This window comes from Pristiophorus japonicus, chromosome 6, assembly GCF_044704955.1.
Source record: "Pristiophorus japonicus isolate sPriJap1 chromosome 6, sPriJap1.hap1, whole genome shotgun sequence".
In the NCBI taxonomy this organism is placed as follows: Eukaryota; Metazoa; Chordata; class Chondrichthyes; family Pristiophoridae; genus Pristiophorus; species Pristiophorus japonicus.
In genome coordinates this window covers 216,195,594-216,214,161 of record NC_091982.1, presented here as the reverse complement: position 1 = coordinate 216,214,161, position 18,568 = coordinate 216,195,594, and the positions used below count along the sequence as shown (strand labels likewise).

The following is an 18,568-nucleotide window of genomic DNA, read 5'->3' as shown; positions in this document are numbered from 1 at the left end:
TTTTCTACTTGGCAATGAGAAGTCACGTGAAAATCCACCCCATAAAATAAAAGCAAAATGGAGGTTAAAAACACAAATTTAGGAAGAGAGAAAAATAGTAATGACAGGGAATGCAAAATTGAACTTTTTTGTTTTTATTAAACCTGTTTTGATTGTATACATCATAGAATCATAGAATAGTACAGCACAGAAGGAGGCCATTCAGCCTGTGCCAGCTCTTTTGAAGAGCAATCCGGTTAGTACCACTCCCTGCTCTTTCCTCACATCCCTACAATTTTTTTCTCCTTCAAGTATTTATCCCATTCCCTTTTGAAGGGTACTATTGAATCTGTATCCACCACCCTATCAGGGATTGCATTCCAAATCCTAACCACTCCTGGCATAAAAAAGTTTCCCCTCATGTCGTCTCTGGTTCTTTTTCCAATCACATGTGCCCTTTGGTTATCAACCTGTCTGCCATTGGAAACAGTTTCTCTTTATTTACTCTATCTAAACCCTTCATGATTTTAAACACCTCTATTAAATCTCCGCTTAGCCTTTTCTGCTCTAAGAAGAACAACCTCAGCTTCTCCAGTCTATTCACATAACTGTAATCCCTTATCACTGGAGCTATATGGTTTAAAGGTACCTTTAATACTGTAACATTAATGTTTATTTTCCAGGGATTACTGAAAATCTAGACAAGCGAGACATTGGCCCTGAAATTCCGGCTTCCTCGGGTCTGCACGGAGTGTGTATGGACTCGGGGAGGCATCGGAAAAGCCGGTTTTCGGCGCGCAACGCACATGCGCTGATAACCAGTTTTTCCGATCTGTCAAGCTCTGGCTTGACAGATCCAATGCATCTCAGCAGCCAGGACATTGCGGTATTTGCCCCTTTCTTGCCCAGTAAATATCCTTAAAACTCTTGTGCCTGGTAAAAGCAGGCGCATAGCTTACTCTTTCCAGCGTAAGAGTTTTAAAACATATAAAAATAACATTTTAAAACACATTTTTATCTTAAAAACCCTGCCCTCTAAGATAAGTTTTATTTTAAACCCTAAAACATTTAAAATCCAATTTTTTTTTCTAATACTTAATTAACTTTAATTTAAATTAATGTTAAATATGTGAGGTGTTTTTATATTTTTTTATGTGTTTGGGGGGGGGGGGGGTGGTTCTCATTCATAGTGATTGGAACTCTGACTTATGAAGCTCTACATTACTATGAATGAGAATCTTCACCTTGATTGGGTGTCAAGACCCATGTGACTCCTGCTCCAGCTCTACGAACATCCAGACGTAAACGTGCTCCAATGTGCAGGAAGAAGAGGCCTCAGACCGGGATCTCTGGTGGGCACCCGACGAAAAGGTAAGTGTACATCTTTTCCCTAGAATTCAATCGAACGCCCGCGGGAAGAAGAAACCGTGATTTCAGGGCCAGTAATTTCATTGGACTTGCGACTTTAAAAAAAAAATTCCTTCTCTCCTAAAAGAGCCAATTCATTCAGAGTTCCACCAGCACCCTCCATTACCTCCCATTCTTCATGTGCAAGCTGACTATTCAACCACATAAGGCATTACAGTCGACCCTAATCCTGTTCTCCCATGACATCCACAAACATTAATTTCTTGCAAGATCTTGAATTGAAGTCAGAAACAGGAACATTGTCTGATTTTCTCCTCCTTAGCCAAATTACCATCTCCAGCTGCCCAACACACACAACTCATCCAAATCTTTGCTGCCCACAACTTCTCTCTCTTAGCCATCATTTTGCAATGCATTAAATTCAAAACCTTTGTCCTTATTTACAAATCTCTTCATGACCACACCACACCCTATCTTTGCAACCTCTGCTGATGACTATATGAATAAATTTGTGAGCTGTCTGTCCCAGCTCTGCTGCCAGCTTGTATTTTTCTGCAAAACCAAGTACAGACTTCAGATGGAATGAAATTAGGAAGCAGGAGATAAATGAACCAAGGCACAATTGAGTTGCATTTTAGTCATATTTTCTATCCTTATTTTTATAAATTCTGGTGTTGTATTATTTAGAGATTAATTGCAAAATATACAGCAATTTGGGGAGCAGAGTAGAGTTGGTTGGAGCATGAGTTTTTCTGCAGTAGTGGCTGAGGAACTGATAGATGCAAAACTGAGGCACTACGATGCCACCACTGGTAGGAAGGTATAGTTACAGCATTACAAGTTTGTATTATAAATGTGAACATAGGAATTTATAATTAAAAAAATTGGTGTGTGTTCAGTTGTAAGATTATTAATATATTATATTGAAATATGCTATATTTCTTCCCTCTAGGTTTAAAAAAAAAAAGGATTCTGCCCTCCCCCATCCTTTTACCATCCCAACTGGGCCAGCCTATCCTGCTCCCTTTTCAGATTTCGTGCTAAGTTCCATACCAACTTTCCCTGGTCTTTCTGACAACAAGCATGGCCACACTCTGCCTCTCTTCCTGCTTTTAGCCAAGTATGCCAGCTTCTGCCTGCACCCCCCCCCCCCCCACCACCCCCCAGCCCCTTTCTTCTCCCACTCTTTCAGTTCAATACGCACTTCTATTTTAAAGTCCCAAAGTACAGTTCCTGCTCTCCATTATTTGACCATTTCCGATTACCCTCCGCCCTATTCATCCCATTTACTCGGGCCTGCATTGACACTCTGGCTGTTGCTTCAGGACACGAGCACTGCTGCTTACCCCACTTCCTCTTCAGCCCTCCTGCTGGGCTAAGCTTTACAGCTCAACTTAAATAATCAATATATAAAGGTATAGTATAATACTATAAGATCTATTTATGTGAGGTTGTAAGTAATGTAAACTCATGTTTACATGAAAAGGATTTGGAATTTGTTGCCTGCAGAGATTGAACGACTAACATTACAGTGGTGTCAATCAGATGAAAACAGTGCATGGTCGCTCCAAAGGTATAGGGTGGAATCTGATGTCAATTGGCAAGCTGAAAATCCCACATTTTCAGTGACTCATTTTTGTGAAAGTTGCTGGGGCTAAAACATGTTTGTTAATTGTTAAGTTAGAAATTAGATTATAAAATAATAAACACCAATATTTTCATTCCACAGAAATAAAGTCTGAAGGAGGGGGGAATATTTTGGCTCAACACAACGTATATGTTCAGGAGAGCCTTTACAGGGCTATACCAGTATTGATGAAAGGTCTCCCTCTGGTCTAGAAGATCATTTGTTCATCCAGAATTAGAGGGTTCTTTTGCCAAGTAAGCACATGTATGACAAAAACAGGATGACTGGGCTCCTCTTCCCTCGAACCATACCTACTCAACAATCCAACAGTGACTGGTCTTCAAAAATAACTGATCGGCAGTGAAATGCTTTGGGACATATTGAGATTATGAAAGATGGCTAAATAAATTCAAGTTCTTACTTTCTTTACTTGAGTCCTGCCAATAATGAGTGGGATTCTGGCCACTTCATACTATAAGTGAGAATTCTCACAAGAACAGCAGTACCTGACAATAGTATGAAGCAGCCTAGATTCTGTAACTAGCAAAAAGACTCGGGCAGGAGCATAACTGTAGGGGATTCGCAGAACCATCTAGTCTGGGCCAATAGAATGGCATTGGGCATGAGCCCAAAGCCACCAGGACATAAACTTCCACTAGCGTCTCCCTCAAGAGGAGAGCACCATGTATAAAAATGGCTCAGTCAAATTAAGAATGCGTGCAAAAAGTGTTTCATCAGGATCTACCGGTAGTTTTCATTATTGATGAGTGTCCTGTAATTGTGGAAAGCTTCAATGGAACCGGTTGACACCAATAATGTAGAAAATCAGGGGGTAAAAGGGAGGAAATTAAAACAATCATTATCATTAGAGAAAAGGTACTAGGCAAACTAATGGGACTAAAGGCTGACAAGTCCCCTGGACCTAGGGTCTTAAAAGAAGTGGCTGTAATCTTCCAAAATTTCCTAGATTTTAGAAAGATCCAAGCAGATTGGAAAACCGCAAATGTAATGCCCCTATTCAACTAAGGAGACAGAAAGCAACAAACTATAGACCAGCTAGCCTAACATCTGTCATTGGGAAAATGCTGGAATCCATTATTAAAGAAGTAGTATCAGGACATTTTCAAAATTATAATAAAGCCATGTTGATGCTGCTAAATTGTATGAAAGAGAAATCGTGTTTGACAAATTTATTAGTTCTTTGAGAACATAATAAACAGAGTGGATAAAGGGGAACCAGTAGATGTAGTGTATTTGGATTTCCAAAAGGTATTCGATAAGGTGCCACATTAAAGATGGCCACGTTAGTGAATTGAAAAGGATTTACTGTGATTGAAAGGCTGCATTAGAGGGAGCAGTGTGTGGCGGCCCGGCCCGGCCTGGAAATCAGCGCGGCCCAGAAATCGGCGTGGTCCCGGCCTGCAAGACCATCAGCAGGCCGGGGCCATCAGAGAGAGCAGCGTGCGGCGGCATACCACTGCAGGAGGGCAACGGCTGCAAGTCAGGTCGCTGATTGCAGGGCGGGCAGGCACAGCAGGAGGGGCAAAGGAGCGGCAAGAGTTTGTAGCAGGAAGTGACTGGGCCCAGGAGAGGCATGAGTCTGAGGACCAGAAGAGGCGAGGGCCCAGGGGCAGCACGGGCCAGCCCACACTGCTATATATGTGCGCACTCGGTCTGTGCAGCGGAGCTGGTCTCTAGTCATCTTGGGTAATCCTTGCCACTGGACCAAGACCTAGCTCTGTCAAGCCCATGTGGTGGCTGGTGTGCAATGGCCACCACACGTTTTAAAAATCCAAGCACAGGCATCTTCCACCCTCCAGGATGTAGTTCGGGATCTGGAATATTAGTTCCTTTATTGGAACACCTGTCAACATTCCTTTTTGGTGTGGAAGCAAGTCATCCTTGCTTCGAGGGACTGCCAATGATGATGATGACATGAAAGATTACTACATAAGAGCTCATGGTGTTGGCATCGATAAGAGGATTGGCTAACCAACAGAAAACAGAGAGTCAGGATTAATGGGTCATTTTCAGGTTGGCAAATTGTAACAAGTGGGGTGCCACAGGGTCAGTCCTGGGGCCTCAACTATTTACAATTAACGACTTGGATGAAGGGACCGAGTTTATTGTAGCCAAATTTGCTGACGATACAAAGATAGGTGGGAAAGCAAGTTGTGAAGATGACACAAAGAGTCTGCAAAGGGATAAAGATAGGTTAAGTGAGTGGGCAAAAATTTGGCAGATGGAGTAGAATGTGGGAAAATGTGAGGTTATCCATTTTGGTGGGAAGAATAGAAAATCAAAATATTATTTCAATGGAGAGACGACAGATTGTTGCGGTAGAGGGCTCTGGGTGTCCTCATAAGTGAAACACACAAAGTTAGCATACAGGTACAGCAAGTGATTAGGAAAGCAAATGGAATGTTTGCCTTTATTGCAAGGTGGATGGAGTATAAAAGTAGGGAAGTCTTGCTAAAACTGTACAGGGTGTTGGTGAGAACACACTTAAGAATACTGCGTACAGTTTTGGTCTTATTTAAGGAGGGATATACTTGCAGTTCAGAGAAGGTTCACTTGGTTGATTCCTGGGATGAAGGGGTTGTCTTGTGAGGAAAGGTTGAGCAGGTTAGGCCTGTACTTATTGGAGTTTAGAAGAATGAGAGGTGATCTTATTGAAACATACAAGATTCTGAGGGGGCTTGACAGGGTAGATGCTGAGAGGATCTATCTCTCAGATAGATCCACTTGTGGGGGAATCTAGAACTCGGGAGCATAGTTTTAGAGTAAGGGATTGTCCATTTAAGGCAGAGATGAGGAGAAATGTCCTCTTTCAGAGAGTCACGAATCTTTGGAATTCTCTACCGCAGAGAGTTGTGGAAGCTGAGTCATTGAATATATTCAAGGCTGAGGTAGACAGATTCTTGAACAGTCTTACCGCAGGTGAAGAGTCCACAGCCAGATAGGGAATGGAAGACCATCAGGAAGAGCACTGCAAGGAAGGTAGTGCAAGGGTCACCTGTGGTCATCCCCCTGCAAAACAGATACACTGCTTTGAGTGCTGTTGAGGGGGAATGACTCATCAGGGGAGGGCAGCAGCAGCCAAGTTCATGGCACCATGGCTGGCTCTGTTGCACAGGAGGGCAGGAAAAAGAGTGGAAGAGCAATAGTGATAGGGGATTCAATTGTAAGGGGAATAGATAGGCGTTTCTGCGGCCGCAACCGAGACTCCAGGATGGTATGTTGCCTCCCTGGTGCAAGGGTCAAGGATGTCTCGGAGCGGGTGCAGGACATTCGAAAAAGGGAGGGAGAACAGCCAGTTGTCGTGGTGCACATTGGTACCAACGACATAGATAAAAAAAAGGGATGAGGTCCTACGAAACGAATTTAAGGAGCTAGGAGCTAAATTAAAAAGTAGGACCTCAAAAGTAGTAATCTCGGGATTGCTACCAGTGCCACGAGCTAGTCAGATTAGGAATCGCAGGATAGCGCAGATGAATACGCGGCTTGAGCAGTGGTGCAGCAGGGAGGGATTCAAATTCCTGGGGCATTGGAACCGGTTCTGGGTGAGGTGGGACCAGTACAAACCGGACGGTCTGCACCTGGGCAGGACCGGAACCAATGTCCTCGGGGGAGTGTTTGCTAATGCTGTTGGGGAGGAGTTAAACTAATATGGCAGGGGGATGGGAACCAATGCAGGGAGACAGAGGGAAACAAAAATGAGACAAAAGCAAAAGACAGAAAGGAGATGAGGAAAAGTGGAGGGCAGAGAAACCCAAGACAAAAAACAAAAAGGGCCACTGTACAGCAAAATTCTATAAGGACAAAGGGTGTTAAAAAAACAAGCCTGAAGGCTTTGTGTCTTAATGCAAGGAGTATCCGTAATAAAGTGGATGAATTAACTGTGCAAATAGATGTTAACAAATATGATGTGATTGGGATTACGGAGACGTGGCTCCAGGATGATCAGGGCTGGGAACTCAACATCCAGGGGTATTCAACATTCAGGAAGGATAGAATAAAAGGAAAAGGAGGTGGGGTAGCATTGCTGGTTAAAGAGGAGATTAATACAGAGACAGACAGAGAGAGAAAGACACAGAGAGAAAGACCGAGACACAGAGGCAGACAATGAGACAGAGACAGAGAGAGAGAGACACACAGACAGAGTCAGAGAGAGAGAAGCAGACAGACAGAGACAGACACAGAGACGCGAATTATAGACTGGTCAGCCTGACATCGGTAGTGGGTAAGATGATGGAATCAATTATTAAGGATGTCATAGCAGCGCATTTGGAAAGAGGTGACATGATAAGTCCAAGTCAGCATGGATTTGTGAAAGGGAAATCATGCTTGACAAATCTTCTGGAATTTTTTGAGGATGTTTCCAGTAGAGTGGACAAGGGAGAACCAGTTGATGTGGTATATTTGGACTTTCAGAAGGCTTTCGACAAGGTCCCACACAAGAGATTAATGTGCAAAGTTAAAGCACATGGGATTGGGGGTAGTGTACTGACATGGATTGAGAACTGGTTGTCAGACAGGAAGCAAAGAGTAGGAGTAAATGGGGACTTTTCAGAATGGCAGGCGGTGACTAGTAGAGTACCGCAAGGTTCTGTGCTGGGGCCCCAGCTGTTTACACTGTACATTAATGATTTAGACGAGGGGATTAAATGTAGTATCTCCAAATTTGCGGATGACACTAAGTTAGGTGGCAGTGTGAGCTGCGAGGAGGATGCTATGAGGCTGCAGAGCGACTTGGATAGGTTAGGTGAGTGGGCAAATGCATGGCAGATGAAGTATAATGTGGATAAATGTGAGGTTATCCACTTTGGTGGTAAAAACAGAGAGACAGACTATTATCTGAATGGTGACAGATTAGGAAAAGGGGAGGTGCAACGAGACCTGGGTATCATGGTACATCAGTCATTGAAGGTTGTCATGCAAGTACAGCAGGCGGTTAAGAAAGCAAATGGCATGTTGGCCTTCATAGCGAGGGGATTTTAGTACAGGGGCAGGGAGGTGTTGCTACAGTTGTACAGGGTATTGGTGAGGCCACACCTGGAGTATTGTGTAGTTTTGGTCTCCTAACCTAAGGAAGGACATTCTTGCTATTGAGGGAGTGCAGCGAAGGTTCACCAGACTGATTCCCGGGATGGCGGGACTGACCTATCAAGAAAGACTGGATCAACTGGGCTTGTATTCACTGGAGTTCAGAAGAATGAGAGGGGACCTCATAGAAACGTTTAAAATTCTGATGGGTTTAGACAGGTTAGATGCAGGAAGAATGTTCCCAATGTTGGGGAAGTCCAGAACCAGGGGTCACAGTCTAAGGATAAGGGGTAAGCCATTTAAGACTGAGATGAGGAGGAACTTCTTCACCCAGAGAGTGGTGAACCTGTGGAATTCTCTACCACAGAAAGTTGTTGAGGCCAATTCACTAAATATATTCAAAAAGGAGTTAGATGTAGTCCTTACTAATAAGGGGTATGGTGAGAAAGCAGGAATGGGGTACTTAAGTTGCATGTTCAGCCATGAACTCATTGAATGGCGGTGCAGGCTAGAAGGGCCGAATGGCCTACTCCTGCATCTATTTTCTATGTTTCTATGAACCATAGGGGAGTCAAGGGTTATGGGGAGCGGGCAGGAAAGTGGAGTTGAGTCCAAGATCAGATCAGCCATGATCTTATTGAATGGCGGAGCAGGCTCGATGGGCCGTATGGCCTACTCCTGCTAATTCTTATACACCACATGCTTCTGTTGAAAGATCAGCTGGGTGCACACTGGGCCTTGGAAGATCAGTGCCCTTCCCCCAGTCAACCTTGTGCAGTCTGGACCTACAGATGGTGGTTTTTGGCAGACCCACCAGGAGGACCTACAATCTGCTTGCCCCTCTGCGCAGTGTGACCAAAAATGAGGAGCATGGGTGTGATGTTGAGCCAGCATGGAATTACCAGGATACAACAGTTTTAATGTAAACATTCTACATTTACGGGGGGGGGGGGGGGCGGAATCATGCCCCTCAAATCACCACCTAAAAATATTGTGCCTTCAACATTTGGATTTCTCCCTGTATGCATTCAAGTTTTAAAATCTAAAACAAGTGTAGGAATGTTGGGCATAGCAGGTTAAGTTGCAAAGCCGAGGTAACCACTTATTTTCACATGTCAATGACTTGTGAGGGATTCCTCGAGTGATCAGCTATTGTTTGCCTTGGTGTAGTTTTTTTTTCTAGGTTGGCCTGTACGAGTCAAAAAAGCCCTGCTGTGTCGTCGTCTCCTCCGTGCCAACAGGCTAGCTCGCCTCGGACCGACCGGGCCCCATCCACAGCGTTTGGAAAAAGAAACCGCACCGCCTTCTCCCCTCGCCGCAACCAACAGCCGTTAGAGACGCGAGGCGGAGCTCGAGGTGACCGCCATCCACCCCGCCTCCGACATCCAAGGGCGCGCTCACCTGATTCCCCTCCTCCAACCGCCAGGCTGCTGACGTCACCAGCGGGGGGTGGGGGCTCACGGCGCAAGCGCGCGATTTTAGAGGCCATTACCAGGAAATCGCGGGATTTGAGCAAGTGGGAGCGCGGACGCGGGGCAGTTCCGGGGGAAGCAGGGATAACGGGTGAGTGTTCGCTGATTCGTCGTCAGTCTGCGCTTCAACGGTAATCATCGTCCCCCACCTACCCTTCCAGGAGCGGCTGCGAGCAGTCACCATAAGTTGGTCCAGTTCAGGCTTTCCAGTCTCGCCCACCCCCGGTTGCTGGTCATACAGGCCACCATGTCAGGAGTGATTGAAGTGCCTGCTTCTAGTTACCTGGCAGAGTGTGAGTAACTTACTGGGGGCTCGTGTGGTCAGGGAAGGCGTTTATTTTGCGGATGTTAACCCAGAAGTAAAATCTATGATGTCGTATCAGACCATCGCCTCCTCCAGGATCTATTTTAGCTGGGCGAGAGGGATAAAATGGGAATCGTCAGTTTCATTGTACTATTAAATGTAATAAAATTACCAACTCATTGTGCGAAATCCGGTTAATTTTCCGTGGGCTATGTAACTAATCAAAGTGAGTGAAGTAAAGAGTTTCTTGTGTTATAATTTTGCAGGATACCATAATCTGGTCATTTTACTTATATTTCTTTAAAGTCTAGTGCTCATGATTCACAGTTCTATATTCATTCTCAGGATGTTGTTGGCAAGGCTGGCATTTATCACCATCCTGTATTGCCCTAAGATGGTGGTGGTGGCACGCCAGATCCTTGAAGTTTATATACAACTGAGGGGTCTGCTAGGATACATCAGAAGGCAGTTAAGAGTCATACCATGTTGGTGTGGGTCGAGAGTCATACATAATAACTTATTTATATAATACCTTTTAACATATTAAAACATCCCAAGGTGCTTCACAACAGTGTTACAGACAAACAGATAAATTTGACACCTATAGGTCAGACAGGGCAAGGATGGCAAGTTTCCTTTCCTAAAGAACATTAACAAACCTGTTGGGTTTTTACAACAATCCAACAGCTTCATGGCCACTTTTTTTTAAAACTGATATTTCCAGAATTTTGAAATTCTGGATTATTTGTCCAGTAACATAACTACTACACTACCTGTGATGATTCCCAGTTGGCCAAATGGCATCATCAGTGTTTTTGAATATAAAAATATGTTGAATATAAAACGAATTATATGTGTCTGTGCCAGCATAAAATAAACAAAATTATTCATTATGACTGGCAAAAGATTGGAGTGTGTATTAACCTACTGCTGTTGAATTAGCTTAGGAAGGCACATATTTTCTCAGAAACATTGACTCATGATGATGTATAGTTCTAAGAGTGCAAACTATTAGGAACTTGCTCTCGACAGAGTGGTGGTAGACTGTTCAATTATGTAGACTGTTCAATTATAGGGGCATCACAGCTGAGCCATAGCCTATCCTCACCTGATCCCACACTCAACAGGGGTCATTTGATAGTGGCGATTGGCCGATTTTCTTTCTACCTTCCCAGCCTAGGGCCACTGTAGGTAATTGTAGAGCCTCACGTTGATGGAATACTTATTAATATACAATAATTTAAAGTTTTAAAATGAAAACTCTGCTGGAATAAAAATAAACCTATTAAAATATGATGTGGGTTGGGATATAGTCACTATTTATGCTGCGTAGGGAATGGAGTGGGGGGGACATTATTCCCCCTTTGTTCATTATGGGGGCAGGATGCAATGTTTTTTTTACCATTTGACTCTGAGCCTGGGCTACATTTATTGACATAAATGCTAAATAAATTGATTGTTGGTTCAAGGGATTATATAGACACAATTTTTAAAAACGTTTTTGAGGTATTTATTAACAGGTTTACAGACATGGAATTAACACACAACTTAACTTTTGATTTATAGAGTTGTATTGAAAAACAAAGCAGCCAAACTACTATTTTTAAAGATAGATCTCAAGATGAAGCATTTAGCATTTTTATTTTCAATATGCTGAAGTTATATTATTATCTTATTCATTTACTTGGGTGAAATCATTTTCTTCTAAAACATTTTCTTCTTCGCCACCTTCTTCATCTTCCTCAAGCTCTTCATCATCTTCTTTTGAAGTTGTGGAGTCACACTCCTGACACATCCAACCATAGCCTGTCTGCTTTGGTGACTTCTTCAGTGATGGGTCGAGGCAACCAAAGTGGTAACAGAGTCTGCATTCATCACGTCTGACTAAATTTTCATTGTCTCCAGGATTCTTGCATGTAACACATTATGTTCTCAAATCTTCTGATTTTGGTCTCTTCTGCAATGAAGTCTGCTGTCGACGTCTTGCTCTAAGAGGAACTGGTTCCTCAGTTTTTTTTTCTCCATCAGAGCAGGTACCCCTTTTTTGTTTCTGGCCTCCACTTCTCAGGGTGCAATGCATCAGGAATAAACCAGCTTAAACACTAAAACATCATAATCCAAAGAAAATTGATGGCGTCTTGCCAATCTTCTGTTCTCCTTGAGCACAAATATCATTTTAGGGAGCTAATCATTTAATATAACCTCCAATATTTCAAAATTGCAAAAGCGAAACGAAGACTGACATGCATGATGCATTTGGGCAAGCAATTCTTGGTTGGTGGAGAATTCTGCTCTGGGAAGCAGCTGAGGGATTGTGGGGGAGGAGAGGGGTGAGCAGGTGTGGTGGGGGACCGGTGAGCTGACTGTAGGTTGTCATGTGATCCTGAAATTGCTGCATGGTGGAATTGGGTGCTGGGAGTGGGTTTGTTGTCTGACCCAGGATTTATACTTAGTGGAATTGTGGAGATTGAGTCATGATTACTTCTTCAGTGAGAGAGGAAGTGTTGGCTCAATTTCTGCACAAAAAGGGACAGGTGTTGTGATATTTGCTTGGGGTGGTGGATAGAGTTAGACACAATTTCTGCTTATTGGAGGGAAATTGAGATTTGTTGGACGGGGTTGAGTTTAATGCTTCTTCAGGTGTTGTGCTGCATTTTGCTATCTCCCATTCCAATCCATTGGGTTTCTAATGTTCATCTCCAGCCCAGTTATTGTGCTTTGCATGTGTACAGTCTTCTGTCCTTGCTTATGATTTATTGAGAGCTAGAGTAGTGTTTTTGGAACACGGTTATCATCAATGCTCAGCTGTGCACTTTTACAAACTTCATAGATGTATTCTGATAGACCTGCTTATTACTTTACACATTTCATGTTGATGAAAAGTTACAACTATCAAATCAGATCTCGTATGTTGCTGTCTGTTCACTTTACCGGTTCCTGAGAGGCTGTAAACGCGATTTAAAAACAATATATAAAGCAGTACTTGAGGATTGTTAAGGTTCAATTTGTGGTGGTCATCGAATGTTAGCTGCTGCCCCTTGTACTGTTTCGTAAGTTTGCGTTAACCGTGCACCTAAAAGTGGAGTACCTATTGAAATCTTGAGACCAATGACAACTTGCATTTATAAATTGCCTTTAATGCAGAAAAAATGTCCCAAGGTGCTTCACAGGCATTGTAAGGAAAAAATGAATATTGAGCCAAAGAAGTTGATGGGAGGAGTGACCAAAAGCTTGGTTGAAGAGGTGGGTTTTAAAGAGAACCTTAAAGGAGAAGGAGCTTGGGGAGGGGCCTAGGTGGTTGAAGGAAGCAATTGTTCCGACGCGGTGGGGGTGAGTAGTGCATAGAGTCCGACGAACAGAGAGGGAGGAGGGGGAGGGGGTTGTAGGGCTGGAGAAGGTGACAGATGGGGAGGGATAAGGCCACTCACCATTCTTAGTATATAATATGACTTCAAACAGTATTCTATATGAAGTTGGAAATAACAATACTGTGAAATTTAAAAAACTGGAAAATTAAATAGTCTGGTAAGAGCTTCCAGAAGGGAGACTGGAAACAAGTACTGTAAACATAATTTTAAAATATGCACTATTGGAATATTACATAGAGATCCATATAGTTGCATTACACTTTGCCCTGTAGCATAAGACACAAATGTACAAACAGCTGTAGATTAGTTGCACCGTGATAGTATTTAAATTGATGGTGAGGTTGGCTTTTGCTCTTTTTTTTTGAGAGCTGGGTAATACTTCACATGTAGGCACTGAGATGAGAGAATAAATAGAAATATCCAGAATGAGTGTTAAACAGGAAGATCACTGTGACAAATTTGGGAGTGCTGTAGATACCTTCTTGGGGTCAATAGTGTTGAATCACTCCCTTAAGCGGACTGAACACCTACTTTTATGGAAATTGAGTTTCACTGTCCTATATCTACTTGTGTGGCAATGGGACCCAGGAATGCAACACTGAACCTTCTTTGTGATTGCGACTGGATTTTCATGTTATGCACTTGTACTCCTTCAATCTCTTCAAAAGGCAGACTGCATTAACACTGGCTGAAGTGAAGTTTGGTTCAAATCATAAGCTGCTTTATTCCACAGTAGGTAAATGACATAGAACAAAGACATTAATGAGAATTGCTTGGTAAAATCAGTACAACATTTATTTGCATGCAGCCACAAAAAAAAACATACGACTGCTATCATGTTAACCACATCAGGTAGTGGTTTTCTCCCTTCACAGCCTTCTGCTGCTTGACTCCCGTTTAATTTCTGTGTTTTGATTTTTAAAAGAACATAAGAAATAGGAGCAGGAGTAGGCCATACAACCCATCAAGCCTGCTCAGCCATTTAATAAGACCATGGCTGATCTGATCTTGGTCTTAACTCCACTTTCCTGCCTGTTCCTCATAACCCATGACTCCCCTATAATTCAAGAATCTGTCTATATTGAATATATTCAATGACTCCACTTCCACAGCTCGCTGGGGTAGAGAATTCCAAAGATTCACGACCCTGAGAGAAGAAATTCCTCCTCTCAGACTTAAATGGGAAACCCCTTATTCTGAAACTATGCCCCCTAGTTCTAGATTCCCACACGGAGGGAAACATCCTCTGAGCATCTACCCTGACAAGCCCCCTCACAATCTTGTATGTTTCAATAAAATCACCCCTCATTTTTCTAAACTCCAATGAGTGCAGACCCAACCTGCTCAACCTTTCCTCATAAGACAACCCCTTCATCCCAGGAGTCAACCTAATGAACTTTCTCTGAACTGCCTCCAAATAATTTCTCTCAGACCCCAAAGAGATCAAAAAAGGTTTCTAACACTCGGGAAAATTATCCTTCTGAATAACCAGGCACGGCTAACAACCTGTCCATTGTGTGGATCTCGGAGATCTTCTAAGCTTGCATTATAGTTACCATTTGTTGCCTCCCAATTCACAACTCGGCATGGGGCTGTCTTGGGAAGCCAAAGATACACATCTCAACATAGCTCACCTCCAAGATCGTTCCATGAAAAAGTGGGTAATGAAACACAAATCATGGCATTCACCAATGGAGTTGCTTGTTTAGACTGCCTATATTTGCTTTCTTCATTCCTCCTTATCAATGTTCTTTTTGTCTGTCTCATTTTCGGTCTTGCATAGCAGAGTGTGTAATTGACTACCCAGATGCAATCTTATTTCTGATCAGATCTGGCATTGTAAATAGATACTTTCACTCAGTCCATGCATGTTATTTCTGCAAATGATATGCATACAATTTTGCAGGAAGCCATACAAAAATGACGGACAGGAGAAGATCAACTGGTCCATCAAGCCTGTTGAAACATCATGACAATACACTTCCTACTCCTAACCTCGGCCCTGCCACAGCCATGTAATCTTTTGGGAGAGGCAAAAAAGCAGGGGAAAAAATCCAGGACCAATAAGGGGAAAAAAGGAAATCTGGAAATTTCCTCTTTGATCCCCTGAGGCAAACACAACCAGTCCAGGAAATCACATTGACTACATGTACGATAACTGTTGATCCACTTACCTTTTATATGATGCGATCTCTGCCTCAGCTCCATCTTAAAGGCGTGCATAGAATCAGCACATACCGCACAAGCCAGCAAGCATTTCAGAGGCTCACTAGTCTGGGAAAAGATGAGCCACCTAACATCTAGCCTGTTCCTGCTTTTGCATAGTTTAAGTGCATGTATCCTGGTCCTCCCCAATCTGTCAAACTCAAAAAATCATCAATCAACAGGCACTGAATCCAGCCCATTCATTATCAAGTCATCTCTAACTCTACTAAGAGTAGGCATAGTTGTTTATAGTTACAATTTGGCACGAACAATTCTGCAACAATTCTATGAATTGTGAGTTTAAAAAAAAAAGTGAACCAAACTTCACTTCATCCAGTAGGAATTGTAATATTGGTTCTTTTGTCAATTTAGCGCTCCATCTCGACCTGCTTACGGGAGTGGCCATTGATGCTAGACCCAATAAAACTAGCATGTAGACCCAAAAACATGACAGCCTTCAAAGTTTATATTGTCAATTGAATTGGAAGAGATATAATGGGAACAGTACCATATTTCAAATACTGGTGATAAAGTGGTATAAGACACATCCCATCTGTCAGGAAGCTGAAACTGGTGTTTGTATTACAGAATGCAACATTTGATTTAGTTAGTGTGGCTGTATGAATGAATTGTTGGAACAAAATTGTGTCTTTTAAATTTTTTATGTTCACTAAGTGGATGCTCCTTCAGCACTGCACGGTCATAAATGCTGTAAGAACTTATCAATTAATATTGACATCATATTCAGCCTATTCTGATCACTTTGAAAAAATATCTGGTCCACCATTTTCCTCTACCTGAATTAAAAATTCTTTAAATCTAATTTTGTTTGATTTAAAAGATGAAAATATTTCCAGACACAACTTTGTTTTAAGTTCTTGTATGTGGAGGAAGTGCATCCGGAGGGTGCTGAGCACCTAGAGTCTCATCGCCGAGAGCATGCAGAAATCAAGCACAGGCAGCGGAAAGAGCATGCGGCAAACCAGTCCCACCCATCCTTTCCCTCAACGACTATCTGTCCCACCTGTGACAGAGACTGTGGTTCTCGTATTGGACTGTTCAGCCACCTAAGGACTCATTTTAAAACTGGAAGCAAGTTTTCCTCTATTGTGAGAGACTGCCGATGATGATTACTTATTTCGCTTCTTGCAAAGAAGTTGCAGGTATCCATCTAACTTTCCTTCCCACCATTTGATCTCTCCCTGTATTATTCCATATCATCTTGTTTATCTATGGTCACCATCTCAAGGGGTATGAAATTATTACAATAATATCACCATAACTTTTATTGGTATATCACCTTTAACATAGTAAAACATCCAAAGGCGCTTCACAGGAGCATTATCAAACAAAATTTGACACCAAGCCACACGAGATATTAAGACAGAATTGATCAAAGAGGTAGGCTTTAAGGAGCATCTTAAAAGGAGGAAAGCGAGAGGTTTCGGGAAGGAATTCCCGAGCTTGGTGCCTTGGCAGCTGAAGGGACTGCCGCCAGTGGTAGAGCGATTAAATCGGGGATACTCGAAGGCCAGAATCTGAAGACAGGTGATATGAGGATTGCAGGCTTGGAAGAGATTAAAGATCGAGAGAGGCAAGGCGAGGATAAGAATTTTAAAATCGAGGCGTTGCTTAACTGGGAGCTGCTTAACTGGGAGGTAATGTAAGTGAGCATGCAAGGGGATGATGGGTAAATGGGACTTTGAGAGAGTTAGGCCACAGATAGCAGGGTATTTGATGACGTCCAGTTGGGAGGCTGGCCAGGAGTGTGTTGGAATAGTCAAGTCTAGAGCTAACAAAGGCATACTATAAACTAGGGTTTTGTTCATGTCATTTGGGGTCAACATTCCATTATTTTACAAAAAATGTAAGCTTGTACATCTCCCCAACACATTCCTATGACATATTTGCCAAATTCCCTCTCCTTTTTATATAAAAAAAGACACATTTATTCTTATTTAACAAGTCCACAAACATAAAGGAGTTGGCTAATTTTCAAGTCGTGCCATCTGACCATGTATCTTAAACTCTGTCAAAATGATACCATATTTTATCAATCTTCATTTTCACAACATTGATGAGCTGATACTTTGTTAGGTCATCACTCTTTCCACAACCTACAACCTCTCAAAGAGCTGCACAAACGCATCATCCTTTAAACTCAATTTTCTGTAGTTAATTTATATTTTTAAAAAGTATGCATTCATAGGAGATTGATGGGTTATAGCAATAGTACTAGTAATGATTAAACTGCATCTTTATAAAGCTGTATTTGGGATTCTTGGCATCGTGGTTGAACAAGGCTTAATATTTTCATTGGTGACAATAGTGCGTAAAAAGATGAAGTTCATGTGATCCTGTGATTCTGTGTTGATTGTGTCTGAAGACTGCAACTGCGCCCCCATGTGGAGGAGCAGTGTATCTTCCAGATTTCCGCGTTTAACTGCGCATGTGCAGACGCCAGAAGTTGCTGTCAGTTTTACACAGTAATGACGACGAGTACCGACAGTTTCACTGTCGTTACAATTGCAAACTCTGGGCGAATGTGTCTAGACACATTCAGTATAATAGTAATTTAGCTAGTTGTCAAAATACTTGGGTTTCATTAATACATATTTGTTTATATGAATTGTTCACAGCGAACCACATTTAAAGTCAAATGACTACAATATGTTTTTAATCAAATGAGTTGCTGACATTGTTTTAATTGTGGCACATTGTTCTGTGGATTAGATGATGTTTTGTTTTGTGCATTCTGAAATCCTGTAGACTTGCTTTTCACTCAGGATTTTTTTTTTTAGACTACATCATTTCAGATAAAACGTTATAAGGTTGATCTTTTTTTGTAAAATTTCCTCTCTGCAATTTAACTTTTATGTCCATTTTAAAATACACAATTTCCTTTATTTGCTCCCTGGCCCCAATACAAGACTGTCTGGCTCCGACACACACAATTCTCAGCTTTAATGATTAATTCCCATGTTTAATAATAATCTTGACCTGGTCAGCTGCAGGGAATAAAAAGTGGTAGAATATGACTTGTTTTTCTCCCTTCCTATGAAGAAGAGATACACGCAAGTTTGATTTTGTATATATTAATAGTATTTGAATAATGTCATTATCTGCTAAGGACCTATTTATAAGCATTGTTTTAGCTTCTCAGAATTTGCTTGCTGTATTTGCCGGACTATACAAAGAT

At 42.2% G+C, this 18,568-nt stretch overlaps 1 protein-coding gene across 3 annotated transcripts in view; it reads left to right on the top strand.

The window, feature by feature from the left end:
* Nucleotides 1–9,521: 9,521 nt before the first annotated feature.
* The window catches only part of acsl3a (acyl-CoA synthetase long chain family member 3a), a 165,891-nt gene continuing 156,844 nt past the window's right edge, over nt 9,522–18,568 (top strand). The window contains exon 1 of one of the 3 annotated variants that reach the window (XM_070883594.1): nt 9,522–9,583. The gene's annotated coding sequence lies outside the window, so the exon portion shown is untranslated. Of the gene's footprint in view, nt 9,786–18,568 lie in introns of all 3 variants that reach the window. The other 2 variants (XM_070883593.1, XM_070883595.1) reach the window with 2 other exon arrangements.